Genomic DNA, 25356 nt, shown 5'->3' with positions numbered 1-25356 from the left:
GAAGGACGCTGTGAGGGATGATATCAAAGGCATTACTAAAATCCAGAAAAACTTTATGCACCGCCTTCCCTTCATCCACTAAGTGGGTGATATTGTTGTAGAAGATTGAATTACTAAAAAAGGACTTTCCCTTCATGAACCCATGTTGACTATGCCTGATAACAGCTTTATTCTTTGAATGCCTTTCAGTGGCACACAGAGTAATCTTCCCCATAATCTTTCCAGGCAATGAGGTTAGACTAACAGGTCTGTATTTTCCTGGGTCTTCTCACATGCACTTCTTGTAGCATGAGAAGACCCACCATAGCAGTGTTGTATAACCTTGGCTTACTTCCAGTCAGACTGGACCTTCCCATAGTCCCAGGACCTTTGGTAGATTATTGAGAGAGCTCTAGTTAGGATTTGCTAACTCCTTCAGTACTCTAGGGTGAGTTGCATTAGGTGATGCAAACATTCAGCTGATAAAACTGTTCCCTTACAATTTTATTTGCCACAAATGGAAAGTCACTGCTTCCCAGTCATGTTTGTCTAACTCAGAGGGCCAGGCAACACAAGATCTATCATAAATATTAAAAACTGGAAAAAAAAAAAAAGACATTAAATGCCTCAGCTGTTTCCTCATCCTAGTAGAAAAGATACAGGATGTAAGGTTTCCTCTCTTAAGTCATTACAGACCATAATAGCAATGCATAACTGCTCTTCTTATGATTTCCATTGGAGACCGTGCTCCTGAGTAGCATTCTGCTGCAACAGAGTTTGTTGAATAGTTAAGCAGGAAAGTGACAGTGTTATGGAGAGAATCAAGATGCTAAAACTTTTATTTACTCCAAAATTCCTGTCTTCCTTTGGAGAGAATGTGGATTCATTTCATGTAGGTGCACACTCTGTGCCTGTGTTCTGAGATATCCAAGTATTTTATCCAAAATTATGTGACTCACACTTCATAAAAATCTGCTTGACTGTGGTCATTAACTGGAGCTGTGTAACTCAGACACTGTAGTTATGTGCCTTTTCAAGCAGACCCTCCTGCATCTGGCAAACTCAGGGTGAGGACAAAACACATTTTCATCTGGCAGCAATAAGCCAGGTAAGCAAGCATATCTTATATGTCCCAAACTACCAAGTGGATACGCAAGTCTTTTTCATGTCAGGTGCCACAGGTCAGTGGAATATCTCTATATACATTTAAGCCTTGAGAAAGGTCTATGCTGGAGGAGTCTGCATATGGTTAGTGTGCAATAATGTCTTTATTGAGTATACAGCCTGTACAGCTCTGGCAAACTTGTGAGGTGAATACATGAATTATCCACATATACATGAATACTGTGCTGTTTAAGTAAAGTTGTTTTTTCCTGTTAGCATATAAGTTTCTTTGAAGACACTCCTATCAATTACTGAAAGTAAAGACAAAAAGTTTCCTTGTTTTCTAACTACTGAGGTAGAAAGAGTGGTTGGCAGTGTGTGTGGAGGGAGACGTCATAAGTAATTCTTATCAATCAATTCCCTTCTTATCTTTAAGGCACAGATGACTGCTCTGCTCTCCTAAGCCCACAAGTTAGAGAGAGGACCTCTAGATTTTTTCTTTGTGACAGAATCCCCAACTTCTTTTGCTTCTCTATACAGTGTGTTAGGTTTTCCAAGTGTAACACTGATCAGCACAAGAATAAAATGTTGGATATGCCTTCCAGCTGTCACGCAAAAATGGCAATTATCTTTCAGATATCTCCTTGATTCTGGTTCATAACAATGTGGAATTAAGTGCATTGATATGTATTTAGCAGATATTGTTAAAATACAATCAAGATGGTTGTTAATCTAGTAAGATTTCAAAAAAGTATTTTCTTGATATCTGTCCTGAAGGGACAGTGAACTGGAGTTGTGCACTAATTTTTACCTGTGGCAAATTCAGGATAAGATCTGTGCTGGTGAGAGTAAAATAAAACTAAGGCTTATAACCTAAACTCTGGATGCTAATGTGTGAGGTGAAAAGGGCCTTGAATTTCAGAGATTATTGGTCTAATAAGCAGAAACAATTAAATTTCAAGTGTAGATTATGTTATTTTGATGATGAATCACTAAAAAACTATAATTTGCAATCACTATGACTCTAAAAAGAGTCAATTTCAGTCATAAGACTTCAAGCTCGCTTCCTTAAATCAGTTGTTCCCTGGAAAATCCATGCTAAATGGTGATGAAAATGAACATTAGGAGAGTCATATTGGAAGGAAAAAAGGGATTTGAGAATTGAATGTGCAGGAATGAACAACAGAAATTGCAATGGCCTCATGTTAACCACTGTCAAATACTGCCACAGAATGCTTGTGTTCCAGAAAAACGGTTTGTGAATGGAAAAATAAAACAATTAGTTTAGTTTCTTAAGAAGTACTGAAAATCCTTAGGAGTGTTTTGGGGGCTGTACTACTTGAAGGATGAAAGTTGAGCAGGACAGTATCCAGGAAAAAGAAGCAAGCCCAGAAGAATTTTGCAAGAAAATTGATGCCTTAGAAATGGGTAATTGACCTAGACTAAGTACTAAGCATAAGTTAATCCATTTTTAAAACAAACTGCTAACTCTGAGAAGCAGAACAGAAGCATATAAGTGCTTAACACTGTCTGAAGACAAGGCAGTTAAAAGGAAATGAGTGATAAAAGCATTCAAATTGCATGCATGTGTACTTTTTGCAAGTGTTTGAACTTGAGTACATGCAATCTTTAGCTCTTCCATTATTTACTAACTAAATTCACTTGAGTCATGGCTGTTACAGTACAACAGACAATTACAACTGAGAACCTTGCATCTCAACATTTATGTTTTAACTGTATTGTCACAAAAATAAATTATGCAAAACCGCAATATTTACAGTTAAATTAGGTAACATAGAAATTCCATGGCTATTGGCTATGCTTTAACAGGTGTCAGCAAGAACACTGTTTTTCAATATTGTTTTGGACAGAGGTATATCCATATTATTTACCAGTAGTTGCAGCTCTGAACTGGATATCTAATGGTCTTCGGTCATAGAAATTCTTCCTGCTATCCAGTCCCCAAATCTGCTGTCCCCATTTGCATTTTAGATCACACTTAACATTACTTTGCAATGTCACAAATAATGTTTGTGAAATACAAAGAAGACAGACATATAAAAAAATAAAATAAAAAATAAAAAAGACCTTATTTTTCCCGAGCAGAGCCCTCAATTTCCTCTGCTTTCACAAATTTGTCATTTTATATTCATACTGTTTTGTTTTAAGTTAACAGCAGGATCCAAGAGAAATTCACAAGGGCTAAAGAAAGAAAACTTGTGGAGTGAGGTTAAGAGTTTAGTAAGTGAAAAAGGAAAAAAAGAAAAAAAAAAAAAAGAAAACAGCACAAATCAAAACAAGTGGTGCAAAAAGTAGTCACTCACCACCAGCTAATCAATGTCCAATGACAGACCAGGAAACAACCCCCCCGCCCCCCAACAGGTTTGGTTTTTTTTTTTGAGTACTACATCATATGGTACAGAATATCCCTTTGCACAGTTGGGATCATTTGTCTTGATATGTCGCCTCCAAGTTCCTTGTGCATCCCCAGTCTTCTCACCTGCAGGGCAGTGTAAGAAGCAAAAAAGCCCTTGATGTTACGTAAGCACTGTCCAGAGATAGCTAAAATACTGGTGTGGTATTAGCATTGTTTTAATCACAAATTCAAAACATGGCACCATACTTTCTGCTACGAGGAAAATTGATTCTATCCCACCCAAAACTAGGACACCTTTTCATCCTTTTTGGTACATCCAGGTAGTGCACTGTCCTTTAGAGATTAAGGTCTAAATTTAGGATTATGGAGATTGCAAGTTACACTCTTATCTTTGATTCATGATGTGTGATCGTGAATGATCTGCTAACTTATCAGTGCATTTGTAAAATGGAATTTTTGCATCTGTCCAGCAATGTGTTATAATTTTGAAAACAAATAACTTTCTATCTGTCTATAATGTGGGAATAAAAGTTTTGTTTTTGCAGAGTTACATTGTTTAAAGGTAAGGAATAGGGTATTGAGATATGCTTGCAGTGATAAGAAAACTTAGCAGGCGACCTTGTCAAATACAGACAACCAGACTCCTCAGAACAATTAGGTGAAAATCACGGTGTTAAGTCAAGTCAGATAAGTGAAGAAACATTACCACTTCAAACAGTAAAAAAGTCAAAAGTAATTTGAAATGTAACAGGCCGGCAACTGAAGGCCATGCACTGTCTGTGAAGCATCAGATAGATTGTGAACCTGGATTACCCACTCAGTGAGGAAACAGGGGAGGGTCCTGTCATCCAAAAATATATAACGTGTGTTTTGGAACCAGTAGGTGCGCTCCTGCTTGTGGGACGCCCGCCATTGCAATCCCGAATAAATTACTACTTCACTGAGATCCTCGCCTGAGCCTAAGTTATTGGCTACGGAGTGTTTCTCACAATTTGGGGGCTCGTCCGGGATCCAGTCGCCTACTGGGGAGCCCCACCGACGCAGCAACAGAAAGGCATGCCCCGCTGATTTCAGCGGTCCTGTGTATCCACGGTGGCGGTTCTGCGGAGAGCTGACAGAGGGCCCGAGACTGATTAAAGAGGCAGGATCCATGAAGTAGTGAGGAAGGGAAGAAGGTAGGCACTGCGGGTTTAAGAACTGATCCGGTAACTCTGTGCACAGACCAAGGTAAGAAATATTAAGTATTGCCTTGGGGGTCGGGTGAGACTCTGTGTGATGTGTGATTGAGACGTACTTTTGTACGAAGCGAGTGTGGAGTCCTGATCCGCGGTTCCGTAGCTCCGCGAGGGGCGCAGCCGGAGAAGGACGAAGCATGAGATAAGGGAGAGAAAGGAAGAGTCTAGGGAAATTTGGTGTACAGTAAGCCCTGGCACAGGGAAGTACCTGGCAGTACACCAGGGAAATTTGGTGTACGGTAATCCTTGCACGGGGAAGTGCTTGGAAGTACACCAGGGAATCTGGTAAACTCATAGGTGTGCGGTACCCCTTGCACGGGGAAGTGCTTGGTAGTACACCCCTATTTTCCAGAATCGGAACGTTAGTGTGTGGTACCCTGCAGGAGGGAAATTTCTGTAGCAGCACACTGACAAGGGCTAGGAAAAATGGGAAATATGAGTTCCAGGGGACAGGGAAATATCCCTGGGGGAGTGCCTACCGAAAGTTCTTCCTGAAGAATTATAAGAAATTGGAAAAATAATCTCAAAATTAGAGGAGATGATAAAAGAAAAGAAAAATGGTTAAATATTGTGTATTAGTCTGGACAAAAGAACCAATTAAGGAAACAGCAGTATTTTGGCCAAAATACGGGCCTGATGAAAATTCAGGCTTTAAATTTATGTGTAAACAATAAGATTCCTTTTTTTTTTGGAGGAGGAGCCAAGTTATGCTGCCTGTAATCCTAATATTGCACTGATGGCAGCAGCAGTCACTTCAGGAAGGGAGACAGGGACTGCAATTAACACTGTCCCTAGAGAAGAGCGTACTCTAGGCTCTGGCAAGAATTAGAACAAGGTAGAAGAGGCACTGAGAATTTTGCCTTCCCTGATACTAACAGTACTAACACTAACTGTGTATCCTCTTAGGTGAACTTCCTCCCCTCCTTACCAGCAGAGAGGTTAGGAGTTTTAAGGAGATGAAGTCTTTAATTGAGGACCCCAGCAGGCTAGCTGAACTATTAGACCAGTTCCTAGGACCTAACTTATACTCTTGGGGGGGGGAATTATGTATATAAATATGTTGTTTACAGGGAAAGAAATGGGAATGATCAGGAGGAGAGCTGCTATACAAAAATGGGAAAGAGCTCATCCTCCAGGACCAGGGGTAATACCGGCAGAGCAGAAATAACCACTTGCCGACCCTGGCTGGAATAATAATAGCGTGCAACACCGAAATCATATGAGAGACTTGGGGTCAGAATGAGAAAGTACTTGGGGATGAATCCTGAGGACTCGGTAACCCAAGGGCTCTTGAAAGTTCATTTTGTGAGTAAAACCTGGCAAGATACACAGAAAATGCTCCAGAAGGTGGGGGGATGTAGTGAACAGTCACTGGGGGGCCCTCCTGTGGGAGGCCCTGAAGGTGTGTGTCGGGAGGAGAGAAGGAAAATGGGATGAAATATGTTATACTGATATGTTGTTTCAGCATCCCGGAGGGAGAAAGGTATGGAATTAAGTTGGCCAATGACTGAGACTTTGGTGAAAGTACAGGCTGGAGAAAGATAAAAAGAAGTGTTAAAAAGGGTTATTGAAGGTGTTAAAGGTGTGGTATGTAATTTTTGACAGAGCTGTTTTTTGAATGAGTTGGGAAAGTTGAATGAGCAGGGAAAGAGGATGTAGGCATTATCTAGGTAACAGTCTAGAAGTTTTGGTATATTTGCTGTGGTCTTTGGTCAGTTTCTCAAGTATCGAGAAGGGGGGGGAATTGTAAGGAATGGTCCAGCAATTCGTGACACTAAGGGATTTGAAGGGTTAACATTGAGGCCTGGGTTTAGGTGATAAGAGAACAGAGGGATTTTTAGAGAAAAACTGCTGACTCTGCACGGACGTGCAGTAGCTTCTGACATCCGGCCAAGAGACTACCAGATAAGGAGGAAGAATATGAGCCTTCCGCCCGAGCGGCCCGCGAGAGACCACCAGAGACTGATACGCAGGCGCCCCTGGGAGGACTTCGGATTCGGGAAACCAATTATAATAACCCTGCCTCTTCTAGAAGTAGTAATGAATATGTATTAGCCTAGGAGTATAAAAAAATCAGCCGTCTTATGTAACGGGTGTGCGTCTTGGTGGAGCAGAGACTCCCGGCGTACCCAGCGCTGTTTGCTTTCCTCTATTCGTTTAATAAATTGTAAACTTTGATTGCAGTCCTATTTGGGACTCAGGCATTTATAACAGGGGGATGGGGGGGGCAGCCTGCTCCACCTGGGCCTCTCCACAGGCCACAGGGGGCTTCGGCTCCGGCACCTGGAGCGCCTCCACCCCCTCCTTCTGTGCTGACTTTGGTGTCTGCGGGGAGGTTTCTCACTCCTTGCTCTCCCAGCTGCTGTTGAGCAGCAGGTTTTTGTTTGTTTGTTTGTTTGTTTGTTTTTGTGGATGTGCTCTCGCAGAGGCACGGACTGTGTTGCTCGTGGCTTGGCTCTGGGCAGCGGTGGGCCCCTTTGGGGCCGGATGAAATTGTCCCTTATCTGCCACGGGGCAGTTTCTGGATTCTCCTCGTGGGGGCTGCCATTGCAGTGCCACCTTTGGGGGATACCAAGCTGAGACTAGGGGATAAAATGATCTCTGGGCAATTATTGTATGTACCCAAGGCAGGGACTAACTTGTTGGGAAGGGATTTGATGATGAAATTGGGCATTCAAATAGTAAACTGTTACACTGGAATAACAGTGTTATTAATGGAGTGCTCTCAGGCCCTGAGAGCAAAGATATATTCACCTCTGACTGGAAAGACTCTGAAGTGGGGGTGGAAGCAACAATACATATGGACAGTTTTACCTCAGGGGTTTACAGGGCCACCGATTTATTTGGGCAAAGTTCTAGAACAGATTTTGGAGCAATTCCAACCTCCCAAGAAGGAATTACTGTTACAAAATGTGGATGATCGTTTATTGTCAGGACAAGAGAAAACAGTTGTGAAGGAAGCTACTAACAAGCTATTCAACTTTCTGGGAAAGCAGGGCTTGGGAGTATTGAAAAATAAATTACAATACGTATAAAGAGAAGTCAGGTATTTAAGGCATCTAATGTCTGAGGGAAAATGGAGAATAAATCCAGAGAGGATTCAGGGAATTGTTGAAAACTAAGAAAGAACTAAAAAGTTCTAAGAGAAAGATTTTTTTAAGGAATCAGGAGCCATGAATAAATTTTAAACTTTGATTGCGGTCCTTTTTGGGACTCAGTCATTTATAAAAATTGGGGGCTCGTCCAGGATGGTCTTGGTTCCTGAATTCTGACTTGATCTAGGAGGGGCGCCCCCACCATTTGGTGGCTCCTGTTCGAGTCGGGTCGGGACTAACACCATCTTGAACTTGAATAAGGGCAATCAAAGATTTAGATTTTTTTTATGAGCTCCCTTTGCCGGCTGCAGCACTATATTTTGCCCGTAATTCTGCGCGCAAAGATCCGAACGAAGACGACGGAGTCGTAAGTATTTAAGGTGTATACCGTTCGGTTGGGTGGGATTCGGTTGCCTGTGTGTGTGTGAGAGTGTGACTGAGACGGAACTTAGTTTCGAAGCGATTGTGGAGGTCTTCTAACCGCAGTTCCAATCTCCTGTGAGGGACTTGGCCGGTGAAGGACCGAAGCGATTCCTATAGGATTCGTGGGTGGGTGATAGGTCCTAAACCCCCTGCAAGACACTCTCACTAAGGCAACCAAGGGCTGTAGGAATTGCCACAATAAAATTCCTAGATGGGTCAGACAAAATCGAAGACCCAGGACCAGAGAAAAGGGAGCAAATTACCAGACATACCGCCAGAAAGTCCGTTAGAGATAATGATTAGAAACTGGAATGATAGGGGCCCCAGAAAAGGAAAAAAGTACATTAAAAATGGTCCAGTATTGTACGATAGAATGGCTGAAGAAGCCGTTAAGACCACATATCTTTTGGCCCATTTTCGGATCCTTTGAAGACTGGGTTTGCCAGCCTTAAATCTACATGCTAATTCAAAAGAACCTTTTTAGCCAGGAGGAAAGTGATTATGCAGGATTATGGATCAGGATCTCACGTCCTTTTCCAGCCTCAATATTTACACTAAAAGCAGACAAGTTTGAAGAAGAAGAAAAAAAAAAGAAAAAAAGAAAAAGAAAAAAAGATGAATGGGAGTCATTGGATAACCTGCCACCTCTATATCCTAACAATCCACCCCCGGTGGTGCATCTTGTAATCCTATTTTGTTCTTAAATGTTTTGAGGGTGTCAAGGAGGAAGGTGGGAGCATTATCTAAATAACAGTTTAGAAGTTTCGGTATATTCACGGTGGTGTTTGGTCAGTTTCCCAAGTATCGGGGGAGGGGGCTGACTGATTATCAAAGCATCCTGGGGCATCTACCCTAGCAGGTCCACTAGTTGAAATAAAGCTAGGAAACAAAGACAGAGGCTTGAATTTTTTGTTGGTTACGGGAGCTTCTTTCTCTGTGTTAATTAGCCTGCAAATGTAATAGGAGCAACATATTCAGTGTTAAATAGTTTAAAAGGACGATTAGGAACTAAGACAACTACAATAATTGGAGCCACAGGGAAGGAGGAGGAATGGCCATTCTTACAACCCCTTGATTTGCGTTTTGGGGGTAAGGAACTAACCCATGAATTTTTGTATGTACCAGAATGCCCGATTCCACTCTTGGGACGGGATCTATTAGCCAACTTAGATGCAACAATAACCTTTGAGGATGGAGAATTAATAATGAAGGTACCTGAGTCCAAAGTAGGACAAATCCTAATGATCAAAGATAAAACCTTTGTTAATATTCCAAGAGAAGTAGAAAATGCAGTTATACCAGCAGTGTGGGAAACAGATGTACCAGGGAAGTCGAAACTGCCACAACCGGTAAAGGTGGAATTAAAGGAAGGAGCCAAACCTGTTCGAATCAAACAATATCCACTTAAGATAGAAGCTAGGCAGGGGATAGTGAAAATTATTGACAAATTTCTCAAATATCAGATTCTGGAAGAATGTAAATCGGAATACAATACTCCAATTTTTCCAGTAAAGAAGCCGAATGGCGAGTATAGATTGGTACAAGATCTTAGAGCAATAAATGAAATAACAAAGGACATTCACCCGGTAGTAGCTAACCCTTACACATCGTTAACATCTGTGAGAGAGAAATATAAATGGCTTACCGTGATAGATTTAAAGGATGCCTTCTTTTGCATACCTCTTGATAAAGATAGTAGAAAATTATTTTGCCTTTGAATGGGAAAACATACTGAAGTTTTTGTACCACATATGGTAACAACCGTTTTAGAACAAAAAGGGGGGGGGGGGGGGGCACTGGTTATCACCCAGCCGAATGATGAAATATCAGGCAATACTAACTGAACAAGATGACGTAACCTTGAAAACGACTAACCTGTTAAATCCAGCAGTATGTCTAGGAACTGTTCCAGAAGAAGGACCGTTGGAACACAATTGTGTGGAAATAATCGAACATACGCCAGCCGCGAAGATTTGAAGGACGTACCCCTTGAAAGTTTTTCCAGGAGCTGGATCACCCCGAAGGGCTGAATGGTAACACAAGCTCTGAAAGCGGGCCCAGCCCCATGACTGAAGGCGTTTCCCACACTCTCAAGATTGGACGGCAAAAAAGGATAAGAAATGCTATACTTCCTGGTATTGTTTTTACAGGGGCAATTGGGCCATGGGCAAGAATGGAGGAATAACTTTTTCACTTTGGGGGAGGAAGTGGCCAAGGCCTTTAACCTTAGTAACTGCTGGATTTGTGGAGGACCGGGGGGAGGGGGGGAACTGAAAGTTGGCCCTGGGTAGCAGGCCTGGTTGAACCCAAGTGGTGGGTCAGTAATTTGAGCGAAGTTCATAATGGGACGCAATTTTGGAAAGAGGAAGGAGGCCCATGGCAGTTGCACTTGTCAGCTCAGGGTGTATACTGCTTGAACAGAACAGGAACAGTGGCGGTGGGAAAAAGCATTTGCAATTGGACTCTGTCCCCTGGATATGATTGTACCAATCCTGGATGTAGTCCTATAAACTGTACAGCATGTAGTGAGAAATGGAACGCCACGCATGTTCAGCTGAGAAATGGGACTTGGCTGAAATGCTCATATTGAGAATTTTTTGGATCCGGATGTGAAACTGTGGCAAGAGCACAAGCGGGGGGACAATTCGATGGTCAAATCTTGAGCTGTCAGCGTGATAACACCACTAAGGAACAGCATGTGGTGCGGGTTTATCATTGGAAATGACAAGATGAGAATGGGAGGCGAGTGTTCTTTAAACATTTCTGGTCAGCTTATAATACGACAGGCCGCCAAAGAGAACTGAATTGTGACAGTAAGTGGAAACCCAACGTGGGAGCTTGGAAGTGTGCATATACGAGTACAAACGGGGCAGATATTGTAACAGGACCACTTGGTAACAAGGACACTCTGTATTATCACGCCCTAAAGGGTAAAGAGGGATGGGATGGTCCTTCTCCAGACGGGACGTGGGCCCTAAAGGGACATTATTGGGTGTGTGGCAAATATGCTTACAAGAGGCTACCCGGAAACTGGTCAGGAATATGCTATGTGGGGTACATAAGACCCTTGTTCTTTTTATTGTCACAAACACAAGGAAATCATTTAGGAATAAGATTATATGATGACCTGAACAGAATGAAAGGATCTATTGATACTTCCTTAGCCGGGGGTAGTGCCCAAAAATGGGGAAAGGATGAATGGCCTCCTGAAAGAATCATACAGCGTTATGGGCCAGCTACCTGGAACCTGAATGAGTTGGTATCAGGAGCCCGAGAACCTATTTATAATTTGAACCGAATAATCAGGTTGCAAGCTATCCTCAAAGTTGTAACCAATCAAACAGCGACAGCCTTGGATCTTCTGGCTGATCAATCCACTCAGATGAGGAATGCTATCTTTCAACATAGAATGGTCTTAGACTATTTACTAGCAGAAGAAGGGGAAGTGTGTGGAAAACTGAATGATTCTAGTTGTTGTTTACAAATTGATGATAATGGAAAAGTGGTTAAACAGATAACAAAGGAAATTAGGAAGGTAGCCCCCATCCCAGTACAAACTTGGAAGGGTATAGACTGGGATTTCTTTTCGTGGTTGCACGGTGGACCATGGGTTAAAAGGATGTTATTTTTATTTTTATGTGGTGTAAGGACATTATTGTTTATACCTTGTATGATACCTTGCTTTACGTTATTGGTACAGTGAATAATAAATAGCACCCAATTTGTGATGACTTCGGTAGAGAAAAAAGGTGATGTGTCAATAATGATGCTTAAGAAATGGACTCCCCGAGAACTGACTGATGAAATCTTGATAGTAACTGATAGTAACTGATGAAATTGTTACTAAAAAAGGTTGAAGAAGAGACACGAATTGATGATATTAAAAAGAAGGTGAGGGATTGTAAGGAATGGTCCAGCAATTCGTGACACTAAGGGATTTGAAGGGTTAACATTGAGGCCTGGGTTTAGGTGATAAGAGAACAGAGGGATTTTTAGAGAAAAACTGCTGACTCTGCACGGACGTGCAGTAGCTTCTGACATCCGGCCAAGAGACTACCAGATAAGGAGGAAGAATATGAGCCTTCCGCCCGAGCGGCCCGCGAGAGACCACCAGAGACTGATACGCAGGCGCCCCTGGGAGGACTTCGGATTCGGGAAACCAATTATAATAACCCTGCCTCTTCTAGAAGTAGTAATGAATATGTATTAGCCTAGGAGTATAAAAAAATCAGCCGTCTTATGTAACGGGTGTGCGTCTTGGTGGAGCAGAGACTCCCGGCGTACCCAGCGCTGTTTGCTTTCCTCTATTCGTTTAATAAATTGTAAACTTTGATTGCAGTCCTATTTGGGACTCAGGCATTTATAACAGGGGGATGGGGGGGGCAGCCTGCTCCACCTGGGCCTCTCCACAGGCCACAGGGGGCTTCGGCTCCGGCACCTGGAGCGCCTCCACCCCCTCCTTCTGTGCTGACTTTGGTGTCTGCGGGGAGGTTTCTCACTCCTTGCTCTCCCAGCTGCTGTTGAGCAGCAGGTTTTTGTTTGTTTGTTTGTTTGTTTGTTTTTGTGGATGTGCTCTCGCAGAGGCACGGACTGTGTTGCTCGTGGCTTGGATCTGGGCAGTGGTGGGCCCCTTTGGGGCCGGATGAAATTGTCCCTTATCTGCCACGGGGCAGTTTCTGGATTCTCCTCGTGGGGGCTGCCATTGCAGCCCCCCCCGCCCCCCCCCCCCGAACCTTGCCATCAAACCCAATACACTGGGGCAGCTAGGTCATTACTGGCCTGTAAAGTATCAGGGATTAAATTAACTAATGAAACCCTAAAAAGTGATGGGGGTAGAAGGGGCTGGGATAACAGTGCCACCTTTGGGGGATACCAAGCTGAGACTAGGGGATAAAATGATCTCTGGGCAATTATTGTACGTACCCAAGGCAGGGACTAACTTGTTGGGAAGGGATTTGATGATGAAATTGGGCATTCAAATAGTAAACTGTTACACTGGAATAACAGTGTTATTAATGGAGTGCTCTCAGGCCCTGAGAGCAAAGATATATTCACCTCTGACTGGAAAGACTCTGAAGTGGGGGTGGAAGCAACAATACATATGGACAGTTTTACCTCAGGGGTTTACAGGGCCACCGATTTATTTGGGCAAAGTTCTAGAACAGATTTTGGAGCAATTCCAACCTCCCAAGAAGGAATTACTGTTACAAAATGTGGATGATCGTTTATTGTCAGGACAAGAGAAAACAGTTGTGAAGGAAGCTACTAACAAGCTATTCAACTTTCTGGGAAAGCAGGGCTTGGGAGTATTGAAAAATAAATTACAATACGTATAAAGAGAAGTCAGGTATTTAAGGCATCTAATGTCTGAGGGAAAATGGAGAATAAATCCAGAGAGGATTCAGGGAATTGTTGAAAACTAAGAAAGAACTAAAAAGTTCTAAGAGAAAGATTTTTTTAAGGAATCAGGAGCCATGAATAAATTTTAAGCTTTGATTGCGGTCCTTTTTGGGACTCAGTCATTTATAAAAATTGGGGGCTCGTCCAGGATGGTCTTGGTTCCTGAATTCTGACTTGATCTAGGAGGGGCGCCCCCACCATTTGGTGGCTCCTGTTCGAGTCGGGTCGGGACTAACACCATCTTGAACTTGAATAAGGGCAATCAAAGATTTAGATTTTTTTTATGAGCTCCCTTTGCCGGCTGCAGCACTATATTTTGCCCGTAATTCTGCGCGCAAAGATCCGAACGAAGACGACGGAGTCGTAAGTATTTAAGGTGTATACCGTTCGGTTGGGTGGGATTCGGTTGCCTGTGTGTGTGTGAGAGTGTGACTGAGACGGAACTTAGTTTCGAAGCGATTGTGGAGGTCTTCTAACCGCAGTTCCAATCTCCAAGTGGCTAAGGTATCACTGGAGCAAATAGTCCCTAGATATGGGATAGCTGAAAACATTGATTCAGATCAAGGAAGTCATTTCACTTCACAAGTACTGCAAGGGTTATTGCAGGCCTTAGAGATTGAGTCAGATTTTTACACCCCCTGGCACCCCTCCTCTTCTGGGAAGGTAAAGCGAATGAACCAGACATTAAAGAAGCAATGAACTAAATTAGTGTTAGAAACCCAACTTCCTTGGGTAAAATGCTTACCTTTAGCACTCCTACAGGTTCAAACAGCACCAAGAAACGATATAGGAATTTCACCGTATGAGATGCTGTTTGGATTACCCTATCTGGGCAGAAGGGATGAGATACCACAATTCGAAACAAGAGAGTTTTCTTAAGAACTGTGTTGTGGGGTTGTCCTCTTCTTTGTCGTCTCTCAGGACCCATGGGAAATTGGGTCCTGATTCAGACCTGGAAAGTATCAACTCCGGCCTGAATGGGAAGGACACTTCCAAGTACTACTAACCACTGAAACAGCCATAGGAACTGCGGAAAAAGGTTGGACTCACTATACTCGAGTGAAGGCATCCGTCAACCCTAGTACCTGGGAAGTTGTTCCTACAGAAGACTTGTTGGAAGCTGAAATCGAAGAGAAAAATCTCATAGTGGACTCTGAGCAGGATAAAAGTTTACAATTGTAAACTAACCTTTTATTTTCACAGGTAACTAATGAGTGTGACTTGTGATTGACAGAAAAGACAGACCTATATTGAATTGACGTGCTCCCAAGGGGGGTTTGTTATAGTAGTAGTGTACATCTTATTCTTTGTATTGATAATTATTTGGAAACCTAAGGTTTAACAATAATGACAGGGAAAAATCAATTATTAATTTTGTTTTTAGTGATTGTAGGCCTCAGAGAAAGCCTTGGTCAATTGGCAACTTGGAAAAGGCATGACAGATAATAGTAAGATGGGATACCCCATAAAAATATGGATGAATGTGACAGAGGGGTATGTACCACAATCTGTTATGTTTGATGCTTGTGAGGTGTTAGCTTGTGGAGATTTAAATGCCCAACGACAATTGAGCAGAGAGAACAAATAATTGGGAGAGACCCAATAGCCAGACTGAGAATAGCTGTATGGAAACAATCCTCTATTTCCATCACAGAAAGGGAGAAACTCAAGGAGAAAACAGGAGAGAAAACAGGAGGCCCTCTTTGAAATGCGGCAGTTCAAACATTTGAGATTGAAACAGGGTATGGGGATGTGAATGCCTGGATAGAATGGGTCAAATATACTGTCCAGAGTCTCACCATAGCAATTGCTATGCTTGTGCCTCAGGATGACCGATTGCCCAGATAGTGCCCTGCCCATTGAGGTGGACCAAGGATTCCCAGGGGATGCGATGTATGATTGCATTGTACCAAGAAAAGACTGCCTGGGGAAATGAGGCCTGTAAGTCTCTCTCTTTGCTGTTCCCTTCCCTGCGTGATAGCAATATCAGGGTTCCCCCTGCATTCTCTACAGCTATAGGTAACCATACAGCTTGCCTCTCACAGCAAGGTGTGAGTGCTACCCGGCATCTGGGAGAATTTGCCTTGTGCACGAGGACCTTGAATGCTACCAAGGACTTGATGGGAAACTGCTCCAGACTTGAGATCCCCAGGGCTGATCTCTGGTGGTACTGTGGAGGGAAGATCTTACGGTCCACCCTACCATCTAACTGGGGAGGCACTTGTGCACTTGTTCAATTAGCTATACCCTTCACCCTGGCATTTGAAAGAGAAACATCACAAACACCCAGAAGAAGTAAAAGAAGCTTAGGAGTATCATTTGATGATAGAGCATACATAGATTCTATTGGGGTGCCTAGAGGAGTTCCCGATGAACAGGAAGCCAGGAATCAAATTGCTGCAGGGTTTGAGTCACTGTTCTGGTGGGTAACAATCAATAAGAATGTGGATTGGATTAATTATATTTATTATAATCAGCAGAGATTCATAAATTATACAAAGGATGCAATAAGAGGAATCGCTGAACAACTAGATGCCACCAGCAAAATGGCCTAGGAAAAGAGAATAGCATTAGATATGATGCTTGCGGAGAAAGGAGGTATGTGTGATACTGAGCAACCATTGTTGCACTTTTATACCCAATAATACTGCCCTGGATGGCACAGTAACTAGAGCATTGCAAGGGTTTACCACCCTTGCCAGTGAACTGGCAGAAAAATTAGGCATATTTACATCCTTGATCGTAGTAGCAGGAGTTTTGACAGCCGTTGGTTGTTGCATTATCCCCTGTGTAAGAGGACTAATACAGTGGTTAACAGAAACTGCACTATTGAAACAAATGACCATGAAGCCACCACCTTACTCAGATAAGGTGATGGTATTAGAGGAGATGGAAAGCAAAGAAGGTGAAGAAGAGGAAGATATCTACCAAATTACACCTTAGAGAAAAGTTTTGCAAAAATCAACAATTTATAAAAAAGGAAAAGGGGGGAATTGTGGGAATAAAAATGTTGTTTTTGCAGAGTTACATTGTTTAAAGGTAAGGAATAGGGTATTGAGATATGCTTGCAGTGATAAGAAAACTTAGCAGGCGACCTTGTAAAATGCAGACAACCAGACTCCTCAGAACAATTAGGTGAAAATCACGGTGTTAAGTCAAGTCAGATAAGTGAAGAAACATTACCACTTCAAACAGTAAAAAAAGTCAAAAGTAATTTGAAATGTAACAGGCCGGCAACTGAAGGCCATGCACTGTCTGTGAAGCATCAGATAGATTGTGAACCTGGATTACCCACTCAGTGAGGAAACAGGGGAGGGTCCTGTCATCCAAAAATATATAACGTGTGTTTTGGAACCAGTAGGTGCGCTCCTGCTTGTGGGACACCCGCCACTGCAATCCCGAATAAATTACTACTTCACTGAGATCCTCGCCTGAGCCTAAGTTATTGGCTACGGAGTGTTTCTCACAATAAGGCATTATTAAGTACTGAAAACTGAAGTAAAGTCAAAAGACAAATTAAACAGCCTAATTAGCAGAGGAAGATTTTGTCCCAAACTGATGAAATAGAAATGAATCCTTTTCAGTAGACTACTATGCAGTTAAATGAGTAAGTTGTACTTTTGTTAATTTCTCAAAAGCAGGATCAACTTTCCCTGTGAAACTCCTGTGACATTCTTGTTCAAACTCTTCTAAAAAGCTTGCAAAGAGAATATATACGAACTATTTTTTTCCTAAGTTTTATCCCTCTAATCATAAGAAAGATACAACTTTGTCATTATGAAGCCTGCCACTCCTTGCTCTATCCATAATATACATGGAGAAAAGTTTATTCCTGTATTTACAGAGTTATCTTTTCATTATTTAAGCCCTTTTGTAGATTTCTTTAAACTAAATAAGGCCATTCCTTTCAATTTTTGCATTTTTTCCAATTTTTACCATTCTGTTGCACGGCTTTAATAAAGCCATATAGAAAAAGGTAATGTCTTAATCTGTGCAATAAACAAATGTGCTATTTATATTCCAGCATGTCATTTGTCTTTTTTCAATTGTCTTCACAACTGTTTCTTTCTCTTCTTCTTCTGATCCATTGTATCCACCAGGTCCTTCTGTGCAGTTCTGCTAAATGACAGCTTCTTCCCCATCTGGTACATTTGTAGATGTCTGTTCATTTGTTCATATTTTTTCAGTCTGCTTCTCCAGTTTGTCAAGATCATTTTGAGTTCTGAATGTCTTCCAAAAAACTTTCCAACCAGTTCCAACCTGGTGTTCTTTGCAGAATTAATAGTCTCCAGTGACGAGAAAAATAAAAATACTGCTCAAAGTTATTAATAAAATGGCAACCTATCAGAATCCTTGGATCAACCCCTGAGGAATTTTCCTCATTATCTTCTCCAGTTTTGATAGTGAACTATTTATATGACTCTTTAGGTCTGAATTTTTCAATGAGTTTTTCATTCAGTTTACAGGATAGGTTTCCCAGTTTGCCTATGGGAATATCATTTGAGCGTTAAAAAAACAGGAGTGAAGCTGTATCATTTTCAAATTTATTCCCAAATCCACAGTCTCCTACTCTGTCGAGAGAAAAATTAGACAAGTTTAACATGATTCCTTACTGACACAGTCAGCTATTATTCATTTATTCATTTCCTTCTACATGCTATTAAGGATTTCTTTTTCTCCTGGAAATTGAAATTAATTTCAGTTTATAATTTCCTAGTATTAAAAAGAAAGACAATTTGTTTATTCTTTCTCAGTCTTTCTATTCTTCCTCTTCTTCAGGTGATCTCAGGTTACTGGAATGCTCCTGACATCTCTTCAATCTTTAGTAAAATACCCTGGGTAAATTCTAACAGGATCAGCTGAATTAAGAACATCTACACTTCTAAGTATTTTGTAACACATTCTTTTCCTATTACAGCCCATCACCTTTTTCTCATGTTGCTGATGCAAATGATACTAGCTATCTGATATCAGCTGACCACTTAAGGAAACAAATCAAGAGTTTCTTCCAACTTTTTGATATGTTCTTTGTCTTAGGAATTTGAAGGACTGTACTACTACAGATAGTCACAGAGAGAAGAATAGGACTCTCAGGTTTCTAACAAGAATATAAATACCATCTGAGACTCCATAATGAGGTACTTGCCTTTTCTAAAGAATCTAAACAAAAGGAGACTTTACAAAATTAGCAAATCAAAAAATGTTTTTTTAATTTTCCTCACTTTTTTTTACATTCTGAAAAGTGTATATTGTTCTGCAATGATAATGAAATGAGATCAAATTTCTCATAGTAAAAATTCAAATTCAAAGGATTCCCAGTAACACAATGTTAAAAATATATATACATTAACGTAAATAAGAATCCTTTCTGTCTTTGCACATCAAAATAGTAAAAGTAATTCATTTGAGTAAATGAGGAAGAATAATTTCTCTATATACATCTCTTTTCTAAACAACTGCATAAACTGCTATGGTTTAGGAAAGACAAAACTGCCAACAGTGGAAACGGAGAACAATTAAGTTCAGCACGAACCTCAGGGGGTCTCTAGTCTAACTTCCTCTCAAAACAGGGTCAGGTCTTAGGTCAGACCAAGTCACTCAGGGCTTTATTCAGCCTAGTGTCCTGGTTTTGTCTGGGATAGAGTTAATTTTCTTCAAAGGCTTGTATGCTGTGGTGTTTTGGATTTGTGATGAAAATAAAGTTGTTAACACACCAATGTTTAGTCGTTGCAGTGTAAGTAGTGCTTACACTAAGTCAAGAACTTTTCTGCTTCTCATGCTGCCATGTCAGTGAGATACCTGGGACTGCAAAAGAAGCTGGGAGGGAACACAGACAGGACAGCTGACTCAAACTGACCAGAGAGATATTCCATATCATATGATGTCATGTTCAGCAACAAAAATTGGGGGAAAAGAAGGAAGAAGAGGGAATGTTTTAAATAATGGCATCTGTCTTCCAAAGTAACCATTAAATGTGATAGTGCCCTGCTTTCCTGGAAATGGCTGAATATACGCCTGCCGATGGCAATGAATTCCTTAATTAGCTTTGTTGCACATACAGCTTTTGCTTTATCTAGCCAACTGTCTTTATCTTAACCCACGAATTCTCACACTTTTACCTTTGTGATTTTCTCCTCCATCCTGCTAGGGTGGGAGTATGCAAGTGCATGTATGGTGCTTAGCTGCCTACTGGGGTTAAACCACAACACCTTGTCTTGAATATCTGCAAGGATGGAGACTGCACAACCTCTCTGAGAAAACTGTCCCAGTGACTGAAGGTTCTTACAATAGACAAGGATATTCTTACCTGGTTGGAACCTTTCCAGTCTCAGTTTATATCCACTTTCCCACCACGCACCACTATGGAAAGCCTGGGCCCATTTTCTTGATAACCTCCTTGTAGGTACTGAAAGGCAATTAATTAGGTATCCCTTATGTCTTCTCTTTTCTAGGCTGAACAAGCTCACTTCCCCCAGCCTCTCTTCTTAGGGTGAGTACTCCAGCCCCCTAACTATCTTCGTGCTCCTCTACTTACTTATGGCAATTTTTCAATGTCTTTCTTCTATCAGGGGCCTGAATATTGAATGCAGTATTCAAGATACTATCTAAAAAAGTGCTGAAAAGAGGGAGATTATCACTTCCATAGATGTACTAGTTATGTTGCTGTTAAAACAGCACAGAATACTGTACACTGTGCATATAGTCTCTGTACATTTACTGAATTTCTTTATGTACCTTACTGCTTAACTGCCGTGGTAGTTAAATTTGTTTAAGCAGACTGTTTTCTTGGTAAACCTTTGGAATATACTTTTTTAGAACAGCACTGGTGTTATTCTTTTTCCCATCAGATGTCGGAAGATAGTACTGGTATGGACTCATTGGTGAAATTCTCAGTAATGCAAATTGTCATTCCCTTTGCACTGCTCCTGGGGTTTTGGCTGCCTGGGTTTTGGCTGCCTAGGTTCATGTTCAATTTTCACAGTGCAACTGCTTGACTTTAAATCAAATCCCTGTGAGAAGCCTCAGTTGGGTTTGTCCCCTTACTTTTCTTGAAGGGATCTCACCCTTGGTCTCTACTTGAGCTATGTCACAGGTATGCCTGTGCTTTTATATGTGTTTAGCTGATCCGGGTACTTGATCCTAACCTGTGGACTTAACTTTTTGGCCTGATCTTGGCTCTGCCTTGTCTGGTGCTCTATGGACTTGTCTAGCAATCACTGGACTGCTGGCTGACCCTAGTTACTATCACAGAGCTTAGCTGCTATCCTTGCTCATATACTCTTGGACTGTATACCTTACAGTGCTGTTACTGTTCTTGCGTACCTTGTGGTGACACTAACTTCCTGGCTCACCTTGCCTTATGGAAGAGCCTCTCCTGCTGTTCCCTGATGCAAATACATGCCTCATGCATAATTATCCTTCTGTGACTCATCAGGACTTGAAGAATGTTGAGTAGCTTTTGAAATAGATGACCTGCTAGTATTTTCTCTATAAACAGTGTATGGGGAGATATAATTTGTTAATTGCCTCCATGCAGATGGGAAATTCAGGTTGGGCTAATGTACATATGACCTCTGTGTTGTTGTTTACTCATGGGTAGATAGACTGAAGGAAAGCCTGGAGATCTCCGGGATATCAACCTTATGCACTATGGACTTCAAAATGGCTGCCTAGCAATAAGCACCAAAATAGTGAGGCTTCACAATGCAGTGGAGGACTTTCTCCACAGGTGTTAGCACCCAGAATGTGGTATGGTGACACGTGACAGTAGGCACTAGAACATTGCATAGAACCTTGAATGTGACCTTCCTTATATCAAAATTCTATATTTTCTGTTGGTCCATCCAGGTGCACAACACAATATGACCCCAAGTAATGGAGGGTCATTTTCTGCAGAGTGAAGAAATTATCTGCCCTTCATCATCTCATTTCCTGGAGGAAAAGACTGGTTCAGTTCTTTCTAGATGCTTCCTGAGCATGAATGTAATTGAGAATACAGCAGCAGAAGAATCAAAAACAGCAGCCAGAATGACAGCAGTATCTGTCAGCTTGTTAGTCAGTTGCCAGACAGGGTAATCTTGGTCTGGCTTTTGAGGTGTGTAGTGAGTATTTGCATATGAAAAGGTCTGTAGCAGATCATCAGGGCAAGAGAAAGTTGATGAAATAGCTACAAGATCTGTAATTTGCTTGTTGCATAGGGGATGAATTATAGTATACTAATAGTCAACAAAAACTAAAGATTATTTCTCTCAGCAATTTGGTGACATGAACTGTGTCCAGCTCTATAAATGTACAAATAATTTAAACCATTAAGATGGCACTGTAGTATGTTAACAACTGTATTAACAGATTATAAATTGTTACATAATTTCATTGAATGTTGAAATATCACCAACATAGATGGTATTTACAATACTTGATAAAAGCAGCATTTAAGCCTAATATTTTTCTGTACTGCTACAGCTTGATGAATCCACTAGCCTGGCAGAGGCATGGAACTGCATCTGTTTTCCTGAGGTTGGTCTGGTCATGGTCTGGTCTGGTCTGGTCATGAAGCAGAGCACATACTCCTTACACATCTACAGAAGCACACACAAGCACACACAGTCACACACACAGCCACAGATCACCACACATAGAAAATTATCTCACCAGCACACATATAAACACAGTACTCGTACAAACAAAAAAAAAACACAGACGGTCTGATCTTGACAAACACAATATGGATGGTCCCTCATCTCATTTAGTAACACATTCACATCGTCCCTAGTCTTTGTTTTGTCACTGATACACTTACAGAAGCCCTTCTTGTTGTCTTCAATCCCCATCAAAATTCAATTCCAGTAGGGCTTTGGCTTTCCTAACTTCATTCCTGCATGCTTGGACAACGTATCTGTATTCCTCCCAGGCTACCTGTCCTTGCTTCCACACTCTATAAGCCTCCTTTTGTGTTTGAATTCGAATAGGAGGTCCTTGTTAATCCGCACAGGCCTCCTGGCAAAAGAAGGGGAAATGAAAATAGGTGCCCCACTCTGGGGGCAGAACCCCTGCCAGAGCAGAGTCTGAGCCGGAGCTGCAGTCCGTTGAGAGGAGCCCACACATGAGCAGATGGTCTGGCAGGAGCTGCTGACTGTGGGGGACCCATGTTGGAGCAGTTTGCTCCTGAAGGATGGACCCCATGGTACAGACCCATATTGGAGCAGTTCTTGAAGAGCTGCTGCTTGTAGGAAGCCCACACAGGATCAGTTCAGGAAGGACAGAATCCTGTGGGAGGGACTCCATGCTGGTGCAGGGGCAGAGATTGAATGTGAAGGAGCAGTGGGGACAAAGCATTATGGACTGACTGCAGCCCCCATTATGCATCCCCCTGCACTGTCTGGGGAGAGGACGTAGAAGAGGGTGGATGGGGGGAAGGTGTTTTCAGCTTGCTTTTAGTTTCTCAGTGTTCCAGTCTGTTAGTAATAGGCACAGTCTGTTAGTAATAGGCAATACATTATATTAATCTCTCTATGCTGAGTTTGTTTTGCCTGTGATGACAATTGTTGAGCAATCTCCCTGTCCTCATCTCAACCCTTGAGCCCTTTTCATCATATTTTCTCCCCCTTCCATTTTGAGGAGGGGGAGTGAGAGAGAGGTTGGGATGGAGTTCAGCCACCCAACTGGGTAAAACCACCACACCTAGCCATCCTGTTGTTAGCTTTACGGGCTTAAAAAGGCTTTGTTACTTCAGGAGGCATATGTAAGATGATTCCATAAAACAAAAGAAACTATGGGAGGGTAGGCTGCCTCATGGCAAGCCGGTGTTTAATAACACTGTGGAAAAGCTGTAGCTGGAAAAGAAAGGGATATGAAAGAGGTGAGAAAGCCCCTGGGAACAAACTCCTTAGATGACTGGGACCACTGTTAGTATTCTGTCACTAGTCCCGTGAGTGATTTTCTAGTAGATAAGGGAGAAGACAGAGTATATGACCAGTGCTAAATTTAACACAAATGTTTCTTTCTTCATTTTTTTTTGGCATGGCAGTTTGCACATCAGGGCGAGCAGGGAGGGCTGTAGGCAGGCAGATCTTTACCCTCTATTCTGGAAGCATCAAGAAGTGGCTTTCCAGTGAGGCAAAAATGGTGTCCACCTGCCTCACCTGCCGGGTTGAGACTGAAATCCAGATGGAGGGGCCATGACCCACCCTGGCAGACGTCTCTATCCAGACAGACCTCCCAAGGACCGAAAGAGCTGCCCAGACGATCCGTTGCAGGGAATTCCAATATCTTGAGGTCCCCATAGGGCCTGAAGGCAGAGTTGGGTGTCATGGGTGCAAGTGTGACCAGGCAGATGAACTCTGAGCAAGTTGCCAGGTCACGAGAAGAGCTCAGCAGGCTGCAATGCATCCAGGAATCCAAGCAAGAGATCGGCATGTTGTATCATGCGCTGGCGCAGGCTGAGCAACAGCCTTACCTTAAGTCCTTGCAAGGGAGTGGTAAAGTGGATTCTGACCCAAAACCATCAGAATTTATGGACTCACAAGACACAAGAGGCTGGATCCTCATCTCTGCTCAGAGCAGATTGAGAAATATCCCTCATGTCCTTGAAGTGTCCCTACACAACAGATATGATTCTCTGGGACTCAAAAAAGGGAGAGGGTGTCAATAACAGCAATGGTAATGGTCAAGACCCAGGAAAGGGCAACTCCAAAAAAGTGGACCAGCAAACCACTTGTATAAGAGCCAGTGCCACCAAAAAAAAAATAAAAAGCACAGAGTGTGTTGGTAATTGAAGACTCTTCTCTGAGAGGCACCCATTTGCCAACCAGACAATCTCTTGAGGGAGGTTTGCTGCCTGCCTGGGGCCTGCATTTGTGGCGTCACAAAAAGGCTACTGAGCTTGGTCAAGACAGACTTGTTCCTGCTCTTTCATGTAGGCACAGCTGAGGCCACAACAAGGAGACTCCGAAACATCGGGAGCAACTTTATGTCCCTTGGAAAAATGGTGAAGGGATCAGGAGCACAAGTAGTGTTCTCCTCAGTCTTCCCAGTTGGAGACTGGGACCCAAGGAGAAGGCAGCATGCACATCAGGTGAATGATTGGCTTCGTAGTTGGTGCCATGTTCAGGGTTTCAGGTTTTATGATCTTGGGTGTGCTCCTTGCATGGTTTGGAGGCAAACTATTGCAGCAAAGAAATGGGAGCCAGAAGTACACAGGATGTCATAAATGTGGCTAATTTTATAAAAACAAACCTTAAAACAGTAGAAACTTTACAATGCTTTGTATTCAGGATAGGGATGACCATAAAGATGTTTTGTACCACACAGAGTTTCATTCATTATTTCATGGCAAAGGGCTTTAAAAAGATGTCAAATTTAAAGACAATTTTTTACACATTTTTCTTTTACAAAAAAGGTGTTCTGAATCTACTAACCTTTTTTGTGATAAATGGCTGTCAGTTGTATGCTACCCAGCAGATATTTTCAGAGAAATAAACATATCTAATCTGTCCCTTCAAGGTTAAAGTGACATTTTAACGAGTGAGAAAGTAAGTGTTTTTCAAAAGAATCTTGTGCTGTGGAGATTTTATGATTTTCTTGTTGAAAATGATTTGGGCTCCCTATAAAAATTCTCATATCTCTACAAATAAAAAACCTGAAAACAATTTTCTAACCTGTTTCCTTCCACAGGAAAATTTCAGTGGATTTTGAACCCATTTATTAAAGATATAAAAATGCAATTAATTTGCAAGAACAACTG

General features: G+C 42.0%; 2 protein-coding genes across 7 annotated transcripts in view; one reads left to right on the top strand and one right to left on the bottom strand.

The window, feature by feature from the left end:
• Positions 1–9998, bottom strand: part of KEL (Kell metallo-endopeptidase (Kell blood group)) — a 42239-nt gene extending 32241 nt beyond the window's left edge. Inside the window, exon 1 of one of the 2 annotated variants that reach the window (XM_080586226.1) lies at positions 8991–9998. The gene's annotated coding sequence lies outside the window, so the exon portion shown is untranslated. The remainder of the gene's footprint in view (positions 1–8990) is intronic. The other variant, XM_080586224.1, reaches the window with a different exon arrangement.
• The window catches only part of LOC308192484 (antigen WC1.1-like), a 73981-nt gene continuing 52587 nt past the window's right edge, over positions 3963–25356 (top strand). The window contains exons 1-4 of one of the 5 annotated variants that reach the window (XM_080586086.1): positions 3963–4635; positions 15441–15554; positions 18651–18751; positions 20066–20103. The gene's annotated coding sequence lies outside the window, so the exon portion shown is untranslated. Of the gene's footprint in view, positions 4688–13141; positions 13977–15440; positions 15555–18650; positions 18752–20065; positions 20104–25356 lie in introns of those variants that run through there. The other 4 variants (XM_080586085.1, XM_080586084.1, XM_080586087.1 and 1 more) reach the window with 4 other exon arrangements.

Source organism: Anser brachyrhynchus (genome assembly GCF_964034855.1).
Source record: "Anser brachyrhynchus genome assembly, chromosome: 1".
Taxonomy (NCBI): domain Eukaryota; kingdom Metazoa; phylum Chordata; class Aves; order Anseriformes; family Anatidae; genus Anser; species Anser brachyrhynchus.
The sequence above is the reverse complement of the archived record's forward strand: the minus strand, read 5'-3'. Positions and strand labels throughout refer to the sequence as shown.